The sequence below is a fragment of the Dipodomys spectabilis genome, unplaced genomic scaffold, assembly GCF_019054845.1.
Source record: "Dipodomys spectabilis isolate Male_0828 unplaced genomic scaffold, ASM1905484v1 ptg000001l, whole genome shotgun sequence".
Lineage (NCBI taxonomy): Eukaryota > Metazoa > Chordata > Mammalia > Rodentia > Heteromyidae > Dipodomys > Dipodomys spectabilis.
In genome coordinates this window covers 10,040,425-10,053,777 of record NW_024870678.1, presented here as the reverse complement: position 1 = coordinate 10,053,777, position 13,353 = coordinate 10,040,425, and the positions used below count along the sequence as shown (strand labels likewise).

Below are 13,353 nucleotides of genomic sequence, written 5' to 3'. Positions count from 1 at the left end.
ATCTTTGATGCGATTTGCAATCAATTAGTTGTACCTTGGCCATCCTCAGGAATAATTCCATTTTATCTTAGTAGAAGCACCTCATGACCCCAACTTCTTTCATGTTTATGCCACCTAAAAACTCAGACTCTTTCAAAATCATGCCTTGTCTCCCTGTTTGGTTTGTTCTGGTATCCTTGTCTTCACATAGTTATTATTGCTTATTCTGAAACTTTAAGAAAGACATAAACTATCATATCCAAGCTCTAAACACATTTCCATCTTAGAGCTGTGAACTCTAAAAATAACATTTTAGTACTAAGTACTTTTATTCAACAATAAAACTTTCAAGCAAGGGCTGGGAAGTTGGCTCAGTGGTAGAGCGCTTGCCTTGCATGCCCGAGGCCCTGGGTTCGATTCCTCAGCAAAAAGAAAAAAATCCGGAAGTGGCGCTGTGGCTCAAGTGGTAGAGCGCTAGCCTTGAGCTGAAGAGCTGAGGGACAGCGCCCAGGCCCAGAGGACAGGCCCCACAACCAGACCCCCCCCCAAAAAAAAACAAAAACAAAAAACAAAAAAAACTTTCGAGCAAGCTGAAAGTGTGTATGTGATAGAAACATACACACATAGATTTTTATTCTGTTTTGAACTTTTAGAATATAAATTGATTGAAATGTCTCTTAACTGTACTTGAAGCACAAACTAAGGAAATGTGAATAACATAGCGATGACAGACACACTAATGTCCTGGGTAGTACTTGGGCACCAAATCATTTGTTTCTTTAATTCATGGTGACCTATTTTGTATTTAAAACATTTTTTAATGAGTTACTTAGAAAGTAAAGGTGCGGAGGATCATAGTGCCAGGGACATCCAAGCAAAAAGTTTCCAAGAACCTATCTCAACTGAAAAACTGGTATGCATCTGTAATCCCAGCTATGGTGGGAAGTATAAATAGGACGACCATGGTCCAGTCCAGGCTGGCCTGGACAAAAAATGGAACCCTACAAACAGTTAAGGAACAGCAGCACCCAGGCCCTGAGTTCAAGCCCCAAGACAGTATAGGAGAAGAAAGGAAGAGAAGAAGAGGAGGAGAAACTATAGAACTATGTTCTGATAATGACAACTTGTACCTTTTTCATTGGGGTTATTGCAAGGGTGAAATAATAAAATGTGATAATGCAACCAAAGCACTGAGACCAGTGCCCTGAATATATTCAATATTTAATTCTGAGTAACACTTAATGTGATTATGATTACAGTCATTAGATATTTGATAAGATGGCAATGTTTCCTCCCTCCTCACTCTATTTTTGCCTCTCTATTGGCCAAAAGAAAGAGTGGTGTAAAATGCATTGAGATAGAAAGGGATGTCTTGGTGACATAGGAACATTTCTTAAGTAAATGCTTTTGCTCAGATCTTCCCATATGCTTAGTGTCTGCAGGAAAGAGACTGATCTGTAATTCACAACCTGGATATTCAACAGAAAACAATATTCAATCTTTGTTTATTTTTTATGATGGGTTTAGGCCTTTGACAAGTTGTGCTAGTGAAAAATGTGCACTGCCAGGATCAACATTATAAATAAAAGAACTGCTTAGCCAAAAAAAAAAAAAGTGGAACCCTATAATAAAAGAGCAAAAAGGGCCAGAGATATAGCTTAATCAGTAGAATACCTCCTAATAAGCAAAAATCCCTGAGCTCAAAACTCAGATTCCCTCCAGAAATGATTCTTTATGATCATTTGTTGGTGGTGGTAGTACTGGTCTTGGGGCTAGAACTTAAGGCCTGGGTGCTGTCCCTGACCTCTTTGTCAGGGCTAGCACTCTACCACTTGAGCCACAACACCACTTCTGGCTTTTTTTGAGTAATTCACTGGAGATAAGAATTTCACGGACTTTCCTGCCAGAGCTGGCTTTGAACCATGATCCTCAGATCTCAGCCTCCTGAGTAGCTAGGATTATAGGCATGAGCCACAAGTGCCTGGCTATCTTTATAGTCTTATAGGAAAACTAACATCTTACCCACCTGTTTCTTTATTCCCAATGAAATTCATAGAATACAAAATCCATAGATGGTAAACATTAAAGTAATAAAAAAATAAACCTATGAGCCAGGCACCAGTGGCTCATGCCTATAATCCTAGCTACTCAGGAGGCTGAGATCTGAGGATTGCAGTTTAAAGCCAGTCTGGGCAGGAATGTCCATGAGACTCTTATCTCCAATAAACCACCAGAAAACCAGAAGTGGTGCTGTGGATCAAGCTATAATGCGCTTGCCTTGAGCTGAAGAATACAGGGCCAGTGCCCAAGCCCAGAGTTCAAGCCCCATGACTGACAAAAAATAAATAAGTAAATAAATAAACCTATGGACTAGTAAACATGTATTTAATTATTTTTTCTGAGATAGAGTGATAGGATGTACCACAATTCATCCTAAAGTTTACAAATCTCCTGTCTTAGTCTCCCTGCTGAAGTTCAGGAAGTTCAGGTGTGTACCTTATTTGATTAAATTATTCTGTGATAATTAGCTTGAAAGAATTAGCTGTTTTTTTAAAAATATCTACAACCTTCTAGAGTTAATATATGATATTTGCCCCTTGATTTTTATGAGCAATCATTTTGAAATGAATACTAATATAGGTTAGAATATGTTACAATAATATGTGGTTATTTAAGTGCAATACTCTAATGACTTGTGGAAAATGGAATGACCTATAGTGAGAAATATTTTGATAAGAAATAATTATAGTAAAATTATAATTAAAGTAAAGCAAATATGTATTTTAAAATATAATATTTAAAAAAATCTATCTGAGATATTCTTAAAACTCTATCCCCAAATATACCAATAGCACAGAGAAAATTTTCATAGATAGAAAGTACAATTAATATAATAGTAGTAACCAGACTAATATGGTAGCTCACTCCTGTAATCTTAGGTGATCAAAAGGCTGAGACCTGAGGATCATAGTTAGAAGCTAGCAAGCTGGGGAGGGAAAGTCTATAAAAGACTTATATTCAACTAGTCACCAAAAGGCCAAAGTGGAGCTGTGGCTCAAGTGGTAGAAGGCTAGCCTTGAGCAAAAAAGCTCAGGAACAGAACCCAGACCTTTAATTCAAGCCTCAGGACTGGCACACAAAAAATTTAAAAACAGTAAAAAACCAATATTGACCAGGCACAGTGATTCACACCTATAATGTGAAGACTAAGGTAGGTAAGTTGATAGTCTGAGGCCATCCAAACCTGCGTAGTAGGACCCTGTTTCAAAAACTATTATATTTTTTGGTGCTGGTTCTGGGGCTTAAACTTAGGGCTGGGTGCTGTTCCTGGGCTGTTTTGTCTGGGCTGGCTTCAAACTGCCATTCTCAGATCTCAGCCTCCTAACTTGCTAGGATTGCAGGTGTAAGCACCAAGCTAAAAATAAATAAATTTTTAAAAAAGAAGAAAGAAATGAAGAAAGGCAGGAAAGAATGAGGCAGGAAGGAAAGGAAGGAAGAGAGGAGAGGCAGGGAAGGAGGAAAAAAGGAAACTTAATTGAGGAAAGAAGGTATGGAGGGAGGGGGAAATGGAGGGAAAAGGAAGGGAAGAAAGGCAGGAAGGTAAAGAGGGAGGAAGAAAGGAAAAGGAAAGAAGGAAATAAGGGGAGGAAGATGGAAGGAAAGAAAGAAGGAAAAGAGGAAGAGAAAAGGAGGGAGGGAAAGAGGAATGGAGGAAGGAAGGGAAAAACAAAAATTGCAAGTGTAAAAATTCCATGACAGAAAGAACAATCACAGATACTTTGAAATCTATAATTCTTCTTGACAATATTAGTATTAAGTCAGATGATTATTAATCATGAACACATTGGATTTCTTCTCATTCGAACCCATGGTAATTAGTATTCAACTTGTTTCCTTCCTTGCTTCTCAACTCCTCTCTTCATCCCTAACAATTCCACAGAGGAGTAAGAACATCTCAGCACAGTGTACGCTAAATAAAAGAACCCAGCTCTGTTTACTGTCTTTTCTTTTGACATGCAGAAGCCTACATCTTTTAATTTTAACATTGACTGTATTCAATGTTTAAAGGTCAAAAATGGTACTTTTTCTATGTTGAATTACTGAGGAGATGCTGGCAGCCAAAAGCTCTCTATGGACTGGACTGTCAGCCAAGTATTCATTTCTTAAAGCAAATGTCATTTACACAATAGTTTTGTTGTAGACTCAGAACCAAGTTTCTTTTAACAATAGCACAGCGGTAAACTCCTCCTCACTAGGCTTTCTGCTCTGGACTTCTGGTTTTAGTCAGGCGTTTGAGAAGTCATTTAATACTGCTTTTATTAGCTCTGTCGCATCCTAAGTTCTTATAGGAACTCAGCTGATGGATGCAAGTTATTTTCCTGCCTTACCTCTGATAATTACTTAGCTCTGAGGATGAATATCAATTCCACAGTCCTGTCTGGTATCTGATGCATAAATCAAAATGCTCACAGAGTTTACTTGTTTGCGGCGGAGGGGGGGGGGCATGTAGAGGGAGGAGAGTAAAATTCTTTGCGATTAGTTCTTAGATTTTTCTTTTCTATGTTTTGTAAAGACTTTATAAAGAGACATTATTTTTAAGAAATACACAAACAAAAAAGAAAAGGAAGGAAGGGAAGAAAGAAAGGAAGAAGGGAAGAAAGGAAGTAGGGAAGGAAGGAAAGAAGGAAGAAAGGAAGGAAGGAAGGATGGAAGGACGGAAGGAAGGAAGGAAGGAAGGAAGGAAGGAGGACGGAAGGAAGGAAGGACAGAAGGAAGGAAGGAAGGAAGGAAGGAAGGAAGGAAGGAAGGAAGGAAGGAAGGAAGGAAGGAAAGATGGAAGGAAGGAAAGGAAAGGAGGGAGGGAAAGAAAGAGGCATGCCAAGGAAAATCTGTGTGTGTGTGTGTGTGTGTGTGTGTGTGTGTGTATGTGTGTGAAATTTCTGATCTACTAATCTGTCACACAGTGCAGAAAGAATTTTACCTATTAGACATATACAAACCCATCTTTTAGAAGGATGAAAATGTCACCCACCTCTCTCTCACACTGAGCTCCACTGTAGTTTGAACAATTTGACTTTGAAATGTATAGAAAGAGAGGCAATTTGATGGGCTGCAGTCCATATCAAGCCCCAATTTGTGTTGTTTGGTGACCACATGATTTAAATGGAAACTAAGCACCTCTCCAATGGACTTGTGGTTCCCAGCTGCGCCTCTCACTGACACAGTCTTCCTCATCTCTGGAGGCACTTGATTATGACACCTTCATGCTGGGTAAGAAGAAACCCGAGACACCATATGATTAAGACAGGCTAGGCTGATGTTACTATTCTCTTCATCTTGTACATGAACAAAACTAACTTCAGAAATAAGGAATTACAGTGAAGTTAGCCACGGACACATAGCTCTTATATAGCCTAATAATGTTATGTCAACTCCATTTTTAGTTTCTAATTATTATTTTTAAACCCTAACTTTAACCATATATTTTCCTTTCTTCCTTCTTTCCTTTCTTCCCTCCTTTTCCTTTTTATCCTCCTTTTCCTTCATTTCTTTTGCTCCTTTCTCTTCCTCCCCTCTCCCTCTCCCTCTTCCTCTTCTCCTCTCCTCTTTCTTTCTTTCCTCCCTCCCTCCCTTTCTTTTCTTTCTCTCTCTCCTTCCCTCCCTCCCTCCTTCCCTTCCCTCTTCCCTTCCTCCCTCCCTCCCTACCTTCTTTCCTTCCTTTCCTGTATACCAGGCCAATTTAGGTACTAAAGAACACAAATGCATAAGTCTTAGGTCTCACACCCCATGAAAGAGACCAGACAAGTAAATTTTTTTTTTAACTATGATACTTGCTATAAAATAAATCTTTCTAAGGAATGAGGATTTGGGCTGTGTCATCGGGAAACTTTCCAAATGTGATGATTGAGCTGACTCTTGAAAGAGGAGCAGGCGTCTATTAGATGATAATATCACACAGAAACATTTGAGGCCAAAGGAAGAGCAAACATAAACCACAGGTTTCAAAGAAAATCTTGATAAATTCAGGAAAATGGAAGTCATTTGGTTTGATTGTACCAGAGACCAAAGAGGAGGAGCAGAGACTCATTTACTTACCAGTTCATTTGATGGGTTATCTAATGACTTGTTATCTTAGAAGAATTAGGGATACAATGATGTATACGATTGCAACATTTGTTACAGAGTGAAGTTCAATAGGGAGATGCAGAGAGGAAAGGAGGCAATAAAGTGTGGTGAAGGGTTATGATCAAATAAATACAAGGGGTGAAGGAGCTCAGAGAAGGACATAGAGGTAGATGCATGTTTGGTGAAATTTCTGATGTGTTGTCCACTTCTACCTCAGATTGTAGTGTTACTCACAGACATGCCTCTTTTCAGACATATATTTATCCAGAGCTTCATTGGTAAGTTATACAAACACTAGTAAACTGGGTCTGGCTTGGACCAATGTGCTGACAAGTCCAGTTCCAGTATTATCCATGGGTTGAGAGGCACTTTGTTGGGATTTATTCACAGCTCAGGTTCTGCTTCTCCTTGACCATACTTCCTCCATAGGGAATTCCTTAGTAAATATCTTAGAATTTTCTTTGTTCTGCAGATTATGACGGATTCTTGGGGGTCATTCTAAGTAAATTAGATTTTGTGGTATAATCAACTGGAGCCAAAGAAATCTTTTAGCAGGAGAATAATTTGATTTTAAGAATAAAAGTACAATCAGAGTCAATGAGATTGGTCCAAACATTGTTATAATAATCTAAGCAAGGAGAATTTGGACTCTAAGTAAAGACAGTATCCACTGGTAGAGAGGAAGAGGTTGACTACACTGTGTATTTAATGGACAATAATGGAAGGATTTGGTGATGGATTATAGGTGTGGGCATGGTAAAATCATCTAGATCTCCTGGATCTTAGGCTTGACACAAAGCGAATATTTTGGTTCCACTAATCAAGATAGAAAAAGATAATCAGGGTCACCAATGAATATGACCAGTTCATTTTTGCACACGTTGCATTTCAAGTGAACCTTGGCACATAGCCGAATAGAAGAAGGTGAAGGCCAGAGATACAGGCTGACAAACATCAGTATATCTGTGGTAAATGCATTCATGGGAGTGAACTCAGAAGGTTACTGCTCTGCTCTGAAATGATTTGGTCTCCATATTACCTTCCAAAACACTTCCTAACTATGCCATGTGGTATGCTATGAGGGGTAATCATTACAGACAGTGGTAGGATTGCTTGTACTCCCCACTCCCTTACCATCCCGCCCCATTCCCCGTGAAATTTTTGTTTGCCTACCTCCTCCTCCTCCTCCTCCTCCTCCTTCCTCTTCTTCCTCCTCCTCCTCCTCCTCCTCCTCCTCCTCCTCCTCCTCTTCTTCTTCCTCTTCCTCCTCCTCTTCTTCTTCCTCTTTTTCTTCCTCCTCCTCTTCCTCCTCCTCCTCTTCCTCCTCTTCTTCTTCCTCCTCTTCCTCCTCTTCCTCCTCTTCCTCCTCCTCCTCCTCCTCTTCTTCCTCCTCCTCCTCCACCTCCTTCTCCTCTTCCTCCTCCTCCTCCTTCTTCTTTTTGTCAGTCGTGGGGCCTGGGCACTGTCCCTAAACTCTTCAGCTTAAGGCTAGCGCTCTACCACTTGAGCCACAGTGCCACTTCTGGCTTTTTCTGCTTATGTGGTGCTGAGGATTCAAACCCAGGGCTCCATGCATGCAACGCAAACACTCTATCACTTAGCCACCTTCCCAGTCCACCTTTCTTCTCTTTTTAACCAAATGAGAAACTTGCAATTCAAAGAGATTACATGATTTGCTCAATGCCATGTTCCTGACAATGATATTTCTAGGATTATGGCTCATTGCTCTACTGCAGTAAAACACAGTTCTCCAAGCGACACATTTCAAGCTGACATTTCTCAAGTTCCAAAAGATACATGAAAGAAATGCTCAACATCCCTAATCATCAGATAAATACAAATTAATACCAGATTGAGATATCAATCACTTCACACTTCATTATAGAAAAGGTAATGATAACAAATGTTGGTGAGGATGGGGGGTAGAGACAAGCCTGTTGGTATGGGGTGTAATGTAGTGCAGTCATTGTGGAAAACAGACTGGATGTTATCAAGTAAACTAAAAAATCAAATTACCAAATGATCCAGCAATCCTTCTTCTGTATTGATGCCCAAAATAACTTAAATCTATTTGTTGACAAGATATGTGCCCCTCTTATGTTTACTAAAGCATTATTCACAATAGCCAACCTAAATGTCTGTCAGTGAATGAATGAGTGAATGAATGCATAAATGGAGAAAACATAATATGTGTACATGATGCAAGGTATAAAGCTTTAAAAAGAAGGAAATTCTGTCATTAGCTACAATATGGATGAACCTGAAAGACATTACCCATAGTAAAATAAACTAGGCCCAGAAAGACAGAAAGACTACTATACTATCTTTATAAAAAGGTGAAACACATTGAAAAAGAGAATAGAATGATGGTGTGCACCACCTTAATGATAACAATAATATTTTTTAAAATTAAGAACACTTCTTATTGGATATCCTAGATATAGTCTTAATGCATTATGTTTCCTTCCATCTTATTCATCCTTTTATGTTTTCTTAGAATTCTAAAACTTTTATTGTCTTCAAGTTCATTGACTTGATTTTCACCCCTTTCCAATTTTGCTTATATTTCCTTTTAACTTTTAGAAATCCTATTCCTTCTTCCTAAAGCAATCTTTTATTGTATCAGATGGTTCCCATTTTAACATGTAATGTTGCTTTTGTAAACATTTTAAGAGAAAGTACACATAGTATAAAGTTTTCGCTCTTAAATGCACATTTCCATGGTTTTTGTGTGTTCAGAACTGTGCAGCCCGTGCCACTACATATTTCCAGACCATTTTTCATCATCCCGGAAGGAAACCCGACATTCAGTCGCCATTACTTCCTGTCTCCTCACGCCTCAGCTTTGGCAATCACCAGCCCATCCTTCCCATGCATTTGCCTAGATACATGTCACTTAGCAGAATAATTAAATATGTACTATTTTGTGTCTGACTTATTTCACCTAGTATAAGGTTTTCATAGTTAACCTATGTTGTAGCATGCATTATCTATGTCCCTTTTTATTGCTGAATAATATATTCTTGTGTGAATATACCACATTTGTTTCTCCATCATGAGTTAATGGATTTTTATGCTATTTTCATTCTTTTGTTATTATGAACAACACTGATCTGCATATTTGTGTAAATGTTACTGTGCACATGTGTCTTAATTTCTCTTGAGTGAATATCTAAGAATAGAATTGCTGGACAAAAGGGTGATTTTATGTTTAACATTTTGTGGAACTGCCAGAGTGTCTTCCACAGTGATGTACCTTTGTGCATCCCTCCTAGGAAATGTATGAGTCTTCTAATTTTTCTATGTTCTCAATAATGATTTTTTATTGTGTGTTTTTTAAAATGACCATTCTACGGGTGAAAGTGCTATCTCACTATGGCTTTGATTTGCAGTCAAGAGACAAATAAGTTGAACATCTTTTTATATGTTTATTTCCCATGTGCAAATTTTCTTTAAAACAATGTGTATACAGATCATTTTTAAATTGGATTATTTACAAATCCCTTATCTCATAATTTCAAGTGTTTTCTCTTTTTCTGAAAAATGTTTAATTTTTGCCAACAGCAATTGGGTTTTTCTTTATTATTTTTGCTTTTGGTGTCATATTCAAGAAACAGCTGCTTAAGCTGAGGTCATGTTTATACCCATATTATCCTTTGTTTTACAGTCTTAGCTCTTACAGTTAGATTTTGTGTTACAGTTTGCAAACTGTATTTTTTTAATCTTGTTGAAAACTCAGTAGTTTTTCATTACCTGGCATTGGGAAATTTTTCTAAAGTTTAAACATTTTTATTTTGGCTATTTATAATAGCCACATGTAATGAGTGAAGTCATTTAACTGTATTCCTTTGATTAATCTTCTTTGATATGTTTGTGAGGTTTTTCATCTAGAAGATGCCCATCTCTTTATTTTTATAACCATCCTGTTCACAGACAGAGTATACAGTAAATTTCAAGACTACTTAAAGGTGCCTGTACAAATATTAAGTTCAGTCAACTAGACAAGGGAAAATTTAAACAGTTGCCACAGTTACTATAATCAATTAGAATTTTAGGTGTCTGTGAGAGAAGAGTTGCAGCCAGATGTGAGAAGGCCAAAATGTAACCATTTTGCCAAACACATTTAAAGCTTTACTACACTGAATTAAATGTCGTGTAACTCTTTCTTCTGTATGGTTTACTCCAAACCCCACATCTACACAGAACTATGAGTTTACGTCATGAGATAAATATAAGAATAAGGCTGTAAATGTCTGTCTCCAGAAGTAAAACCTGGATTAGCTAGGATTTCATGAAGGCCTTTAGTAGTATACTGAGGAGATACATGGAATTTTGCCTTGTAGTAGTATACTGAGGAGATACATGGAATTTTGCCTTGGAAAAAAAAGTATTTTATTCATGGAGTGACCAATGTGTGTGGAAGGGAGGGGAAAAATTTCTAATAAAAATATATTTACAGAGTCTGAGCTATTCTTATTTAAAAATAGGTAATATTTCCAGGAGGAAATGTGCAGTTTGTTTCCCTGTTGTTTTTCTATTGTCCCCAGATTTCATCTAACAAAGAATCAAATGGAAGGAAAGGTGGGTAAGTGGGTGGGTCAAGAAAGGAAGGTTGCCAGAGATGGGAGAAAGATATAAAATAGGGTCTTTCAAGTTGACTTTTGTTTTTCAGGTTTCCCTAAGCGCCGTTGACAGTGCCTGGCTCAGTCCTCAAAAGCAGATTGGAACTGGTAAGCAAGTGAGAAGCATGGGAGGACAGTTTGTTTTGAGAGAAAGGAACAGCTGTTCCTCTTGAGTCCCTAGCACACAGGGAGCCTCTCCATTACCCCTGTGTTCCTAGATGGTATTGCTTACATCCCTAATGTCCCGTTGACTGTTCCAATTCTGTAAGTCAGTTTGACCAGATACTGTATTTTTTAAAAGAGATGCTTCATAGCAATGACACTGTTTGTTATTAATGTCCTGCCCAAGTCTGAAAGCTTCTTTAATATCTCATAGTTTTACTTGCAGTTTGTTTACATCTGCACATTAGCTCTCCTGGCAAGAAACCTGACTCTTGCCGATGATATTATCTTAGAGGAATGTAGGGCTAGGCTCCAGGGTAGTTTTTCTGAGAATCAACGATCTGACCACATATAATAAAGCCAGATAATTAGCAGCCATGTACCATCGAAAAGGGCAATAATTTAGATATACAATTTAAAAATAGAAGCTCAGGGAAAAGGTGATCATTATATTTCTATCTTCATATTCTCGTGCTCTTTGTTTTAGCTTTGAACAGATGGCTCCCCCAGTTTCCAATTCTGAACTCACCTTTAACCCAAGAAACATTTTACCCAGCTCCACTGAGAAAAATTAAAAGGACAAAAACACAACACCATGAATTCTGCAATGCTTTTTTAAAAAATTAAAATTGGGAAGTGGTGCTGTGGCTGAAGCCATAGAAAACTCGCCTTGAGCTGAAGAGCTGAGGGACAGCGCCCAGCCCCAGAGCTCAAGCCCCATGACAAAATAAAAATAAAAATTGTACTTACTCAAAAAAACATATTTATATGCCATTGAGGACAGAGTGTAAGTATCAGTGAGAGCCATCTTATGATTCAGGGTGCACATAAGCATGTTTGCTGGACTATGAGTCCGCCTGTAATAAGTTTAAAGCTCCACAGAGGTCACAGGCTCATCATTAGGTTTGAATCTAATCTTTGTCTTTTATCTCTTACCTGTCAATTTGGGAAGCAGTTCTATTACATGACATCACTGTCTATACAGAAATTGTGTATTCTTGCTATTTGGCTCAAATAAGACATAATATAACGAACAAGAGCCTGGACTTGAATTCAGGGGAAGGCTGTTTTGTTACCTATAACTCTTTGAGGATCTCACAACTTTGAGATAATTTTACATTTTGTAAGAATCAAGTACAGGGATGAAGAGGAGATATACTTCTTCAGATCAACTTAGCAGATAGTGTGTGGATCAGATTAGAATATATAGCATGCAGTCTTCTTTGTTTGTTTTTTTTTTTGGATCCGGTCGTGGGGCCTGAACTCTGGGCCTGGGAGCTGTCCCTCAGCTCTTCAGCTCAAGGCTAGCACTCTACCACTTGAGTCACAGCGCCACTTCTGGCTTTTTTCTTTTTGCTTATGTGGTGCTGAGGAATCGAACCCAGGGCCTCATGCATGCAAGGCAAGCGCTCTACCACTGAGCCACCTTCCCAGCCCCATAGCATGCAATCTTATAAATAATTGTGGTTGGCCACTCAATATTTTCATTTGGCCTGAGTAAATACCAAGCTCTCCACAATCACAGTGGAGCATGGACAGGCAGGGAAGATCTGCACAAGGCTGGGAGAAGTGACCTATGTTTAGGATTTATTTCTGCCATTAGCCAGGCACCCAGTGGCCCATACCTATAATTATAGCTGCTCAGGAGGCAGAGATCTAGAGAATTACAATTTGAAGCCAGTCCAGACAAAAAAAATCTATGGCTCCATTTCTAATATAACCAGCAAAAAGCCAGAATGGAGAAGTGGCTTAAGTGGTGGAGTACCAGTCTAACAAGTGTGAAGCACCAAGTTCCATCCCTAGGACTTCCCAAAATGCACCCCTCCCCCCTTAAACATTTATGTCTACCATTTTAATCAATTATCTAACCTCCGCCTCTTATGGGTAGAGACATGGACCAAAGTCTCAGGGGTTTCACTGTTTGTAGAGGAGCTCTCTGCTTTACTTTTTTTCCCCCTAAGTGAAATTGGATTGCAGAAATTCAACATATAAACCAAATATTAAAATATATACAGTTTCCCATGTTTTTTTCCCTTTTTTGTTTTTAGTTCTGGGGCTTGAACTCAGGGCCTGCACATTGTCCTTGAGCCTGTCTGTGCTCAAGACAAGCACTCTACCATTTGAGCCACAGTGCCACTTCCTGCTTTTTTGTTTATGTGGTACTGAGGAATCAAACCCAGGGCTTCATGCATGCTAGGCAAGCACTCTGTCTCTAAAGTCAAATTCCCAGGGCCATCCCATGGAGTTTTAAGCATGCAGTGAATATACATGAGGCCCTAGGAATATAGTTTGGAAACTGCTGATGTCATTCAGGTTTGCTATCCAGCTGTATATAAGGATGTCCAATTATTAACTTTAAACAAGAAATGCTCCTGTTTGAGTATTGCTGTTATCTGTGAAGAGTATTTTGCCCCCATGGGTTGTGTTCACTCAGGAAATCAAACCTTAGATCAGAACTTGGAGT

General features: G+C 38.7%; 1 long non-coding RNA gene across 1 annotated transcript in view; it reads left to right on the top strand.

The window, feature by feature from the left end:
* Positions 1 to 13,353, top strand: part of LOC122108004 — a 43,675-nt gene that overhangs the window by 17,970 nt on the left and 12,352 nt on the right. The window contains exon 2 of the long non-coding RNA XR_006147453.1: positions 10,778 to 10,835. This is a non-coding gene — a long non-coding RNA (uncharacterized LOC122108004). The remainder of the gene's footprint in view (positions 1 to 10,777; positions 10,836 to 13,353) is intronic.